Here is a 12,984-nt window from a genome sequence, read left to right as displayed (position 1 = left end):
AGTTAATTATTATATAATTCAACTAAAATAGTTGTTTATTTTATTCAAACCCCCTATTTTTTAAAATGTATTTACTTTTTATAAGCCCTGAATTGCACATTCATTATAGAAATACAATACTGAAAATCAGCTAGACAACTGTTGTCTCTGGAATGTCTCTGCACTCAACTTGATGGTCAGTTTGTAAAATAAAAAAAAAAATTCTTGAGGATTGGCCTGTGTTTGTTCTTCTGGCATATTTGTCTTTTGGGTCATTCTAGAGGCATTCCAAGACGTACCTGCACTGGAAATAGTACTATTGTGCCAAGGAAATGTAAGGAATAAGCTGATTGGCTAATTACTCAGTATGGTTCAAAATCTTGTGTTCACAGAATTCCCTTGTTTCTCATTGCCTCCAAATTCCAGCTTCAGTGTCAGTGAAATAAAACCCATCTCTGCTCTGAGGTTTGAATTTCTACTTTGTAACTGCTGTAGTATACAGATGACCTTGATTTATATTAAGAAGTAAGTTTGGGACCAGGTTTATGCACCTCTGATACGTTGGCAGCTACCCAGCAAAAACATCAAGAGGTACCTTCACTCTTTTAGATGTCAGAGCAGGCGTTGTGGAGTGAAACGCGTTTCTCAGATGCTTCTCCTTGACAACACTGTCTGAAACACTTAGAGTTAAATCTTGATCCCTGGAATGCAATAGAGTTTTGCTTTTGACTTCAGTGGGAAGAGAATGTGCCCATGAAAGCAGTTAGTGGAGTGCCCAGGACAAGCTAATTTGTTTTGCTAACACAGTTCAGCTATGTTAGAAGACACTTTTCACAAGGAATTAAACTTTCCTCTGGTATGGACAGGACTAATGAAACTTCCTTCAGAGCCCATCAGCACCATTCGTTTATAATCAACCAGAAGGACCGCTGCCTAGTGACAGGAGACGCTGTCCAATTCTAATGGAAACCAGTAGCATCTGCTGTGTGAGAGGGTAAGCAAAACCGACAAGTTAAGACGTCTTGAGAGCTCTTTTGCAGTAGCAGGTATTTTATGTGATTCAAAACAGGGTAGGCAAAGCTTCCCTTGATGAGTCTTCAGCATCAGTCCTTACCTGTAGCTCCATGGGGTTGAGAAAAGTCCTTTACCTCAGCAATACTGCTGCCTGTAAGTTCAAGTAATAAGACTCTGGGAATCTCTCTTGCATGACAGTTTTAAAGAAATGAGTTGTTTAATATTAAGCACTTGTTTTCAAACTGCCTGAAACTATGTAGAGGATAAGCAAAGCATATAACTGTCTTTCAGCACTGTTGATTAAAGCTTAGGTTATTTCAGCTGGTTAAAACAATTTGTCTTGCCATGGATACTCCCATGCGAGAAACCAGAGCTCATGTGCTTGAAGTGATTCTTCATCACCCAGAAGGTTACGTGTTCGTCACTTGGTGCTCTGTGCTGGGCTGCCTGCAAACCATCAGGAAAGAAAAGGAAATTCAGCGCTCTTCTTTCTATTTTACCAGTTTGCAATATTTTATTAAATTACATTGTGTATGATTTAATTACATTGTATGTAATTATTGAGCAAGGAACATTCCTGTTAAGTGGCTTTGGGGAGCAGGTATTTGTGTCACCTGCAAACATATTTCAGCAAGCTGCAGGTTTCTGCAGAGATGTATCCCTTTATTGCTAGCCTAGGAGTGGAATATTTAGCACCAGCTAGAGTGAATAGTGCAAAGAGGCTGTAGATGTGTAGTCACTTAGGAATGTACAATACTTAGAATAATTTGCAGGGTCCTGGGAATCTTTGACATGCAGAATTGAAGGCTCCATAAGCAAGTATGCTGGGATGTAAAACACTTCTTACGGTTCCTAACCCATTGTATTGCTTAAAGCCATATTGTTTCTACTTCTCATTTTGTGTGGCTTAGATTTAGCTTGGAGACATATGGTAAAAATAATAACTAATCATCTGGTTTTTCTTCTCTTCTTAATTCTAATTGACATGCCCTTACCACGAATTTTTCAGCTTTTTCCACCATTACAGCTAACAAAAAGGTGTGAAGTGAACATAAAGTCTAGCATTGCAGGATTTTTCTTTTTTTCTCTCATTAACATTGCTGATGAAAAAAGAAAGTTTACTCCCCAGCTAATTACTTGGAAGCCTGTCCAGTCTTCTTCTCAGACTAGCAGAGGCTGAGAAGTTATATTCATCTTTTGAGAAGAAGAATTCAGTGATTAAATGGGATGAGAAAGAGTTTGAATAATTTTTAAAGAAGCATGATTAACAAATATTGGATTTGGGTTTGGTATTATAGCAATGCATATGTGTTATACTGATGGAGGTGAAAAGCTTTCTGTCTCTTACAGAATGGAGATGCGGAGGCATATATCAGAGAAAAGGAAGTGTACGTTGTAACATGTACTGTAGTGACCCATGTGATTAATTTAAGGGCACTGCTGTATGTTCTTGGAATTCTAGGTTACACAACTGACTCAGAAAACCGTAGTCAGTAATCTGCTAAAACTTCCTTTATTCTGAAGATGAGCTGCGCAGGTGATGAAAGCATGTGTTTCCAAAGGGAAGTTCTTTTTATTTTTTAAACAGATTACAGTAAGTTGTAATGTGCATGTACACACTAAACAGTTAATTTGATTAAGCTTCCATAAGCATAATGCAGGATGAATTCAAGGATAGTCAACATTACCTCTGGCTGATTTCGGGTACGTTGCACAAGATTAAAAGGACTCGATGTTTTTCAATAGCAAGATGTCTTAGGCCACGGTTTCATCGCTGCTGCTGAAAAAAAGTAATAACTGTCCTCTCCTTTCTGTTTTCCAAGCTGGCCTTTATCTTTTGCTCTCTGCCACTACAAGCGTTTGTGCAGCTGTGTCATGAAAGGGATAAAGGAGTTAATATAGATTAAAAAAAAATCTAGCGTCATCTAATTTCAGAAAGCATTCTTTTATTCATTTATCTTTTTTAATGATAGCAAGACCTTAAAAAAGGCATTGTCAAATGCAAGAATGTTCTTCCCCTGAGTTTAGACATAAATGCTGCCTCTTACACCAAAGGCATTGGATTTTGGCTCTTTCTGAAAGCAAAGCAGATCCCTTTCTATATTCTAGGGCATTTGTATGACATTGTATTAGAAAACCTATTGTTTAAGTCATCAGTCCCTTCCTAGTTTACTTCATATCGTGTTAGTTTGTCAGCAGTTGGCTTTTTCTCCTACCAGAGTTTCTAAAAGTTTGAACCTATCAACACTGCAAACTGCTCCACACGTATTTCATAGTACACAGCTCCGTTTCCTTCGATACAGAGCGGCAGTGCACTGCTGTCAGCGTCTATGCTGGATTCCTTCCAGAAGGAAGTGTGCTGTGTCGGTGTGCGCGTGGCCGTGGTGCTGTATATGATGTGCCCTTCACAGCAGTTGTTGTGTAGTTTACTGTTTGTAATGAGATTTTCTATAGAATTAGTCTGGTTTTAATTCTTATCGTATTCTGAATTCTCTCAACTGCATTATAGTTATTTCACCCAGAAAACAAGGTAACATAATATGGATCCACTCAATGTTGTAGCCACAGGGACAAGTTTATAGTTGAAAGCAGCATCACAAAAAGATCTTAAATTCAGGCACATTTTTTACAAACTTCCTGATAATGTCAGTGCCTAGTATGGCTCAGAGCTGCTGCCGTGCAGAGTGCTGCTCGTGCCCTCAGTTTGTGCAGTCCTTTGAAAGCCACTGCATTTATTTGCTGGTTGAAAGTAGCGAGTGTCATGGTTCATCTAACAGATATTTCAGAAATGTTGAACACCATCACTGAGCTCTGAGGAATTGAGTGGATGTTTGAGTAGTCGCCTTCCCCGAAACTGCGGAACCTCTAACAGGTGAATTGCTATGGCAATGAAGGAAAAAATTTCAGTCGGATGCTATGTAAATTACTGAAGTCAAATATAACCCTGACTGAGTAAAGCCACAGCAAACGTGGGCATTTACACCAATAAAGACAAGACTATTCCTCTGTTCTTGCGGTCCATGTACTAAATGAGGATGAATTCTATATGGTGTACCTAATGAGAAATATGGCTTAGGTTTTCCTTTTAATTTTAAAAGAACAGTCAGTTGAATCTGCTTTATTGTTTGATTTGCATCTTTTAATGTGTACTGTAAATTTAAAACTTTTTTTTTTTTTTTTTAAATAAAAAATCTATTGAAATCCTTTTTTACTCCCCAGACGTAATACTTTCACCTCCCTCCCAGGCTGCCTTCTGTTTGTCATTGTATGCGTTGCACAAGGACAGCTTCAGACGAGCAATATTCCCAGCTTTAAACAAGAAACTGCTTAAAAATTCTCTTTGAGGAAAAAACATATGTAGAAATCATCCTTCGTAATCATGTTAGTTAGAGACTAAAGTAATTTGTTATCGCCTTTGCAAATTAGGATTTCGTTAGCATGCTTTTTATTTCTCCCAAAGTTTGTCTTAATGAATACACCAATCTCAGTAAGAAAAAATGGTAAAAATGCTGTCAGAAGAGTTTAATTCCAGTCAGCAGTAAGTGTGCGTGTTGATAATAATAGATTTTGGTTTTTACACATAAACGCTAGATGTTGAGGTCACAATGAAAAAAAAAGAATAAAAATGTGATTCTGTTGAGAATGATTTTTCTAAAGATTATGGCATTTAAGAAGTGTGAAGGTAGGCTGTAATTTTGCTTATCAACCAGATCAATAATCCATTCCTGAAACGATTTCCAATTTCCTTTACTACAATGTTGATTTGGGGGGAAAGTATCAGTAGAAGGAGAGGGAACAGAAAAGAACAATTTTTTCTGTCTGATGACAGATTAGCGATCCCTGAATCTTCAATAAAATTGCAGAACTGAAAACATGACAGAGAATGTTCATGTTTATTCATTTTCTCAAGTACATGATTTATATAAAATTGTTACAGCTTTTTTTCATGACAAAATACAAGACTTATTCTTCTTAAGGAAAGAAGGAAAGCACATTCATTTCAGAGGGAGCAAAACTGAATCAGTATTTTTTTAAAGCGGTTATGATTTTTAAAGAAAACTTCCATCCGTTAGGCTATGTGTGTGCCAGGAATGCCCCGGTAGGATATTTGAACTTAGCTAAGATTTTCAGAAGTAACTAATAATTTTTTGTTCTTCATTCTTCAGGCATTGAAAAATAGACGCAAAAATATATTGATGCCCCAAAGTGCATATTTAAAGTTCTTTTTCCTTCTCCTCCCTCCAATATGAAAGTTTCTCAGGAAAAGCTCCTGTTAGTTTAATAGCCAGATTTAGTTTATTAGCTGATAGATTTGCACATTGTTATCATTTGCCAGAACAATAGCTTTTTTCACATTTGTGTGGATCGAAGTTGGCAAGACTGGATTGTAACACAACAGAGATGTTTTTTCAACTGTAGTGTTTGCAGTGAAAGGAGTGAAAATGGAACGTGTGCTGAACTTCACCAGACTTCTCACAAATGTGCTTTGGGTTAAGCCCTTTTCGTAGTAACTTCCTGTGTCTGGGTTGCTTGCTGGTTTAACAGTGGTTCTTAGAAAGCACTTCTTCCCAAATCGCCTGTGTTCCTACCTGCATTGTAAGTTGTGGAGCTATATGGGGAGAGTGTCCTGTTACTCTCTAAAAACTTCAGTAATGCTGAGTTTCCCCTCTCTTCTGAAGGGTTTGGGTACCCAGTTCTTAAGGATTGCTGCTTATGTAGGAATAGTATGTCTCATTTTCTGTTGTTTTTGCTTCTGATAAATCATTCTTACTACAGACTGAGATAAATGTATTTATTTATAAAATTTGAAACTAAATCTTTGAAAAAACTGTTGGCCAGGACTTGCAAGACATGCGGTTAAACTATGTTTATCTGAAGACTGAATTTAAGAGGCTTCTCTCTGTCTTTATTGAGTTTGGAACTTGCAGACATAGCCTTAACCCCTGTCGTCAGACTCAGTCATGGTATGAACATACCATGCATCTGCCAGTTGTGTTCAGAGGAGAAAATTACACACTAGCCAAGCTATGCTACCCTTTACGTCCTCTTCATTTCTTGGTGTCTTTGTTACGTTTCACTTTGCTGATAAATCTATTCTCCTTTCTCCCATTTTTTTAATTCTTCAAAGATTTTCTGAACCTTTATCTCAGTCAGAAGGATTTGTTCCTTTCTTCTCTTCGCCCCCTCCTGGGAGTGCTAATACCCCCTGAGCATGTCCAGCCAGATGTGAAACGGATCGGCGATTAATTGCTGATGGGCTAATGGCTTTGCAGTGGCTTAGCCAGCTGTGCAGCAGAGTGCCCTCTACATGGGGATGGGTAGTGCTGAACTGAGTCAAGTCCTTTTGCATTCCATTTGTGCCAATAATTTCTTTATCGTGTTTTATACATTAAATCTGGAATTAATAGTAAATTCAAATCTGCCCATACGCATGCTGTGTAACTGCAGAGATACAGACATCTAAACAATGTGATACGCTGGAAGGGTTGCTGGGAGGAACATTAGTCTGATAAGAGCTTGTCTGGACGCTACATCTGGTAACAACACGGAGTTTTTCGCAAAGGGAAAATAGAAATTAGGAGTAAACAGTCTCTTACTATGTGTATTTTATCTGGAGCTTACCTCAGAGAAATACGGGAAGTCAAAATGCAGTCAAAATACAAAAACCTGCAAAAACAATTAAAAAAAATATATAAATGAGGTACTACCAGCATTCTGTTGAACAAACCCTTCCCTTTCCAAAATGGGAGCTTTGCTGAAAATCCCAAATACAAGGTGAAGGACAGACTGAAGCCTGCAGCCTGCTGATCCAATGCTTCAGTGAGAACAGATGGTATTCTGAAACAGTCCATTTGTGATCATTCCATAATAAAGATTAAAGTTGCATATTCCCCAACAGAGGTGCTTTCGGCAGCCTGCCAATTCACAGGCAAGTTCTTGGCCCTCCTCTTCCAGCGTTTCACTCCTTTTTGTTTTATTCAACTTATCTGAATCATATAATTTTTCCAATGATAAATCTTTCCATAAAAAGTCAAGATAAAGAAAAGGGTTTATATTGCCATTGTTTTCCTGTTGTAATAGCCTATCGAGTACAGTAGAAAATTGTTTTATTGTTCCAGACCATAATCTTACAGTAATGTTTTCAGTCTTACACATGTTGGAGCTGTACTCCATTTCCAAGGTGTGTGAGGTTGATAATTACACAATGAGTGCGGGGCATTCTCTCATTGAATTTGTCCTTGTGAGCTAGGAAGTGTGGGGGTGTTAGAACAAGGCAGCAGCTGTAACTGACGTTCTAATCACAGTTGGGCGTCTGATCGAATTTTTTTTTTTTTTTTTTTGGTCTCCTTATAAATGCTAGGTATACAGGTATTACATCATACTTCTAGGCTTAGTGTGATCTGAATTTTGATTCATTTCCTGTAAAATTGATAACTACATTTTCAGGGGGCCATTCCTTTCTGTTACTTTTTTATGTGGCATATCAGTTTTGGAACATTGCCCATGTGTGATCTTATTGGTAGTACATTTGAAATATATACCTATGTGTATGCTGAAAAAGTTTTTGAAGCGGCGCTTCAACTATGAATGCACATATCAGTGCATTACAATAACAACACATAAACAAGTAGGTATTCAGGCCCTGATTTGCTCAAAGATACTGAGTACTTACTGTATTTTGATCAAAGTAGATGTTCATTAAAATTGAAATAAATGCTTGCTTTCACCCTTCCTCAATTACTTGCTGTTCAGTAACCACTCAGATGAGGAAGCTTTGTTTGAATTCTGTAATTCTTATAACACTTGCTGGAATCGTGCCAATTTGCAATCTGTGAGATGGAGAACACTGATACATACATCAAGGATGCAGTTAAGATTATCTAGTGTCTGTATGGAATGTACATAATACTATGTGTTTCTTTCTCTCCATAGATACTGAGTTCCCTGTTATGTTAGTTAATGAATGTAAATGCCTTCTTACTGTAAATACCATATACTACCTCTGAAGAGATCTTCTGCCTTCCACTATTATTTTAGAAACCATTAGAGGAACCTTTTTAACATTTAATGCTTGGTTGCATTGCTGTGTCGGTTGCAGTGATTGCCTCGTCCTTGAGGCTGGTGGCTGTGATGCCTCGAAGAAGAAATGTGAACAGTAGGACTTTTGTAAATAACGCTGAATGCTTTTTGAGAACATGGCCCAGCATAGCAAAATGCCAAATAAATATGTTTGAAGCTCTGAAACAAGAAGTAATTAAGAATTCTGGGTACTGTCTTTACTGAAAGAGATATAAGGGGAGTAAAAAGTACTTGGCTACTTCTACAGAGATTCTTAACTAGCATAGTGAAAATGATATTCTTTTGTTATAGTGCATGGGTGTTGTTTTGGTTTAACCCCAGCCGGCAACTAAGCCCCACACAGCCACTCGCTTAGTCCCCTGCAATGGGTTGGGGAGAGAATCTGACAAGTAAAAGTGAGAAGAAAACTCACGGGCTGAGATAGAGACAGTTTAATAGGTAAAGCAAAAACCGAGCACACCACTTCTTATCGCAGGCAGGTGTTCAGCCACCTCCAGGAAAGCAGGCCTCCACCACATGTAACGATTGCTTAGGAAGACAAACGCCATCACTCCCAACATCCCCCCTTCCTCCTTCTTCCTCCAGCTTTTATTGCTGAGCATGACATCATGTGGTCTGGGAGATCCCCTTGGTCAGCTGGGGTCAGCTGTCCTGGCTGTGTCCCCTCCCAACGCCTTGTGCACCCCCAGACTGCTCGCTGCTGGGCTGGTATGAGACGCAGAAGAGGCCTCGACGCTGAGTAAGCACTGCTCAGCAGCAAGAAAAACATCCCTGTATTGTCAACACTGTTTTCAGCACAGGTCCAAAACGTAGCCCTGTGCTAGCTTAGCTACTGTGAAGAAAAGAACTCTGTCCCAGCCAAAGCCAGCACAGATGTGCAGGGTGCAATGGATTAGTTGTATGGCGGTATTGGAGGCAATTTTGTAGCTTGCCTGTACTGTGGCGTGTTCCTGTCAACTCTGAGCAGGCAAAGAAATAATTTCAAGTAGGCCACAGCCTTAGAAGAGCATGATTGCTAAATAAGATTAAAAGATCTTTGAAGACAAGGCTTGAGTGAGAATTGTAATACTTAGTGCTGTTGAAGCAAGCTCTGTTAAACACTAATCAGTGGGAATTGTGACCATGCTAATAAAAACAGAATATGGTAATTTACTAGGTTTCTCTCTGTGTGCTGTCTTTTTCTGACCTGGGAGAAATAACCATTATTTTAGGTTAAATGTTTGAAACTGCTCACAGCACACTCATTTCTTTATTCGTTGACTGTCACAATCCAGCAATCCTTCATAGAATCGTTCTGTAGCAGTCATTCTATATATATCTTCAGACATCACATAAGAGGTGCAGAAGTGCGTCATATGAGAACACACTAAATGTAAACAATGCTGTTATCTGAAGCTAGACTTTGCTTCGTGATGTCAGGATTCTTTCTGTGAAGTGCAGCATCTGTTACCTTTTTTTCAAAGAGCTAAGAGTCCCTAGTAAAATTGCAATGGGCCACATCAAAAGTGGATTCAATATGTTCTTCCTAATAATAAAAACCTTTATAAATCTCTTTTTTCTGTAACACATGTACTTCCATGTTGTAGTTGGGAAAGACCTGAACTTCAGTCACTGTGACAAGCTTATGGCGCCACCACAGTACTTGAATGTACATTATGTGGCTTAGTTTGTAAACATTGCTGACTTTGACTGACTTTGACGTGGCTCAAGTATCAGTAATGATCTTCGTGCTAAAGCTAACACAAGCACTACCCTCCCAAGTGGAGCACAGTAAAGGTAGGATGATTACTTTCTTTTTCCTCTTAGCTACCTGGTGAAGTCAAACTCTCACAGGCTATCACAGGCTGACTACTTCCTAAAGCCACATGGGCCACTCTGGCTGGTTATTATGAGCAGGTACGTACCCTGCTCTTCCCATCACTCGTGACAATGATGACAGAATTGTTGTCTTGTAACTCTGCTCAGGGGATGCTAACAGAAGAAAAGCAGGCAGTGTCTCTCCACCAGTGCAACTTCATTTGTTCTCTTTTACAGCGCTTTCTTGCAGAGCTTCCTCTTAGAAGGCTGTCCCTGTCCCTTTCTCACTTTAAATGAGCACGTGTTTTGTTATATATCCCTGAAATACATCATGATCATCAAAAGGAATGAGAACTTACGTCTCCTCCCATGAGAACTGTGTCCTACCGTAGCTTAATCTCTCTGTATGACTTAGAATAGTCTGGTCTACAGACTGAAACATTTAAATTCCTCCTCGTTATAACACAGGGGAAACTCTCAAAGTACCTGACAGCTCTGTTGGGCTGTACTTCTGGAACAGTTAGCAAAAGCGCCACATGAGGTTAGCACATGAGCTGTATTAGAGGAACAGTGTGTACATACATATATGCAACGTGTGCATCTGTGTGTACATTCGTTTGTATTGTTAGGTGTGAAACTAGGATTTTTCTATTCCAGTGCAAACTTGGAGCCTTTTCATGTTTTGTTTCTGCTTTTCTTTCTTGTATATTTAAACTGCTGTTAAATTATAGAAACACAGAAAGCAGTACTGCAGGGTCTTCAGTGCTATGCGAGCAGATAGCAGCATTCTCAGTTTCTGGATTTGCCATTCTACTTTTTTTCTTTTATTTTTCTATCTGAAACCACTTGCTTTTGGAGACAAATGTAGTCATGTTGGTATCACATAAAATTTTAAGCATGGTAATATTGTTAGCATAATTCTGAGAGTTGTGTGCTATGTCTAAAGCCAGCAGTGATCTAAACAACTGAAACCTGGGTTCGAGCACATTTTTGAAAATAACGTGTAAAGATAAAGAGTTTGAAACAGGCTCTTTGATGAATTTAATATCAATTAAAGAGCAGTGGCAGGTGTCTAGTAGAAGCAGGTCTGTTGAAATGGATTATATTTTCTGAGATTTTTAGTCCTGTGTGTTGGTTTGGAGCCGGGGGGAAAGGGAGTCACTGAAGGCAGCAAAATAAACTGACTCTCCGCATCTTTACCTGCTGTTACTCAGGGGGAGCGTGATGATGTGACATCTTCCCTTCCTCTGTTTTGAAGTTCACGTAAGGTTACTCAGATGAGAACCTGCTTGTGTGCCTGCATCTAAATCTGGGGAGTGAACGGTTGTCCTGTTTTGTGGGTGTGGGGGAAAAGAAGGTTCACTGTTGGAAACAATTTTTTCATGGCCATGCAAAGCAGTTGCTCCTGTTCTCACACTCGGGCAGAGTTAAAGAAAGGAATAAACAAATCGGCAAGATTAAGTGGCAAGAAAATCATTAGAGAAATACTTAACTATATATTTGGTTTATTTATTTAATCTTTTTACTCCCTTAATTAGTACTTCAATTCTCTCTCCTTTTTTTTTTTGACCGATTCTTATTTGGTGTAATTTATATCCCAGTTTACTTCACATTTTGAATTTTTCTGTATGTATACCTTTCAGTTGCTGAGTAGAAGTAGATGTAAAACTGATACAAGTAATGCAAAGAGCTGCTTCTCACTGGATTTAGCAATCAGTTGGGAAAACATTTATATAAAGAGTACCTGTATCCTGTATGAGGTTGGATATCTACGTAAAATAAAGACGGGAATTTCTCTGTACGTTGAAGTAGTCACTGTTTAGTTACATTAAACATAGTGTTTGCCAGGAACACAATGCTAAGCTTTCCCCTGTGTGCTTCTGTTCTTCATATAACAGGTATATAATTAACTTCAAAGGAAAGTGGTCTCACTGGGAAGGGCAGACCCAAGCTGACAGTGGGAGATGTCCTTCAGGCAGCCACTGAGAGCACTGAAGAGTATCTAAAAGTAGATGGATTTTGCTGCCTTCATGTTTGAGCTTGTTTGAGTGTTAGTTACTGCAGAAGAATGGCAGTGGAGGCAAGACATTCCCCATTGCCTCTTTCTTGTGAAGGCTGTTAAACAGCTTTTGAATGTGCCTGCATCATTCTTGGTTTGTTTTCTTTTAACTTGGGCTTGTTTCTCTCATCTCTGTGAGTTCATTACTACTGTGAGATTACTCTGTGCAAAGACTGATTTAATACATGGAGGTAGATCTTCAGCTGGTGTAAATCAGCCTTTAATGTTCTTGGGGTTTGACTGATTTACATCACATTATGATTCAGTCTTTACCTCCAGGCTTAAAATTTACAAGCCAAACAATTTATATTGCAACCATTTCACGCTGGTTTACATAACAAATATTTTAAATCTGAGGTCTCTTTGGATCCTAATTTTTGGGTAAAGTTTTTAGTTATATCCAGGCAAATGACCACAGTGTTACTGATTGTGTGCTTTTCCAGACAGATTTTAATTCATGAAGTTCTGTTAAACTAAAGAAGCATTGTGTTTGCTGCTGCATGCCTTTGTCCACGGCAGCTAATTACCAAGATGTGCGCATAAGAAAAAGCATTTATTTTCTCATCATCCTTCCTTGGCTGTGATTCATTCCAGGTTGCCCCAATCAAGTATTTGTAGCATCACAGTTCATTACTGCATAAGTGAGTTTGATGTCACAGGATCATTGTTTTCTTCCCTGTGCCTCTAGCTGAGAAGAGGAACAGACTGTAATTAGGAAAGTTGCTTCTGTGGTACATGTGCACATGCATGGTCTTGGAAATCATCAGTGATAAAAAAGAGACTATTACAAAAAGAATTAATTTTAAATAGAATTATGAAAAGATGATTTGCGGATGATGACAAATTATTTGAAGATGATGCTATATAAAAGGTAAAAGGCAGTTTATGCACCTAAGGTTAATTTTGTCCTAAAGAGATGAAGTAGGATTAAGAGTGTTTATATCCAACTTGAATTAGCTGACAACTAGATTACAGAATATTTTGTTGACTGATAGATAAGTTGAAAGAGATTGAATTCCAGTGCTGAGGAAGGGCAACTTCAAATCCAAGAGTTA

The sequence above is a fragment of the Leptosomus discolor genome, chromosome 10 (genome assembly GCF_034619465.1).
Source record: "Leptosomus discolor isolate bLepDis1 chromosome 10, bLepDis1.hap2, whole genome shotgun sequence".
In the NCBI taxonomy this organism is placed as follows: domain Eukaryota; kingdom Metazoa; phylum Chordata; class Aves; order Leptosomiformes; family Leptosomidae; genus Leptosomus; species Leptosomus discolor.
Note: the sequence above shows the minus strand (reverse complement) of the source record.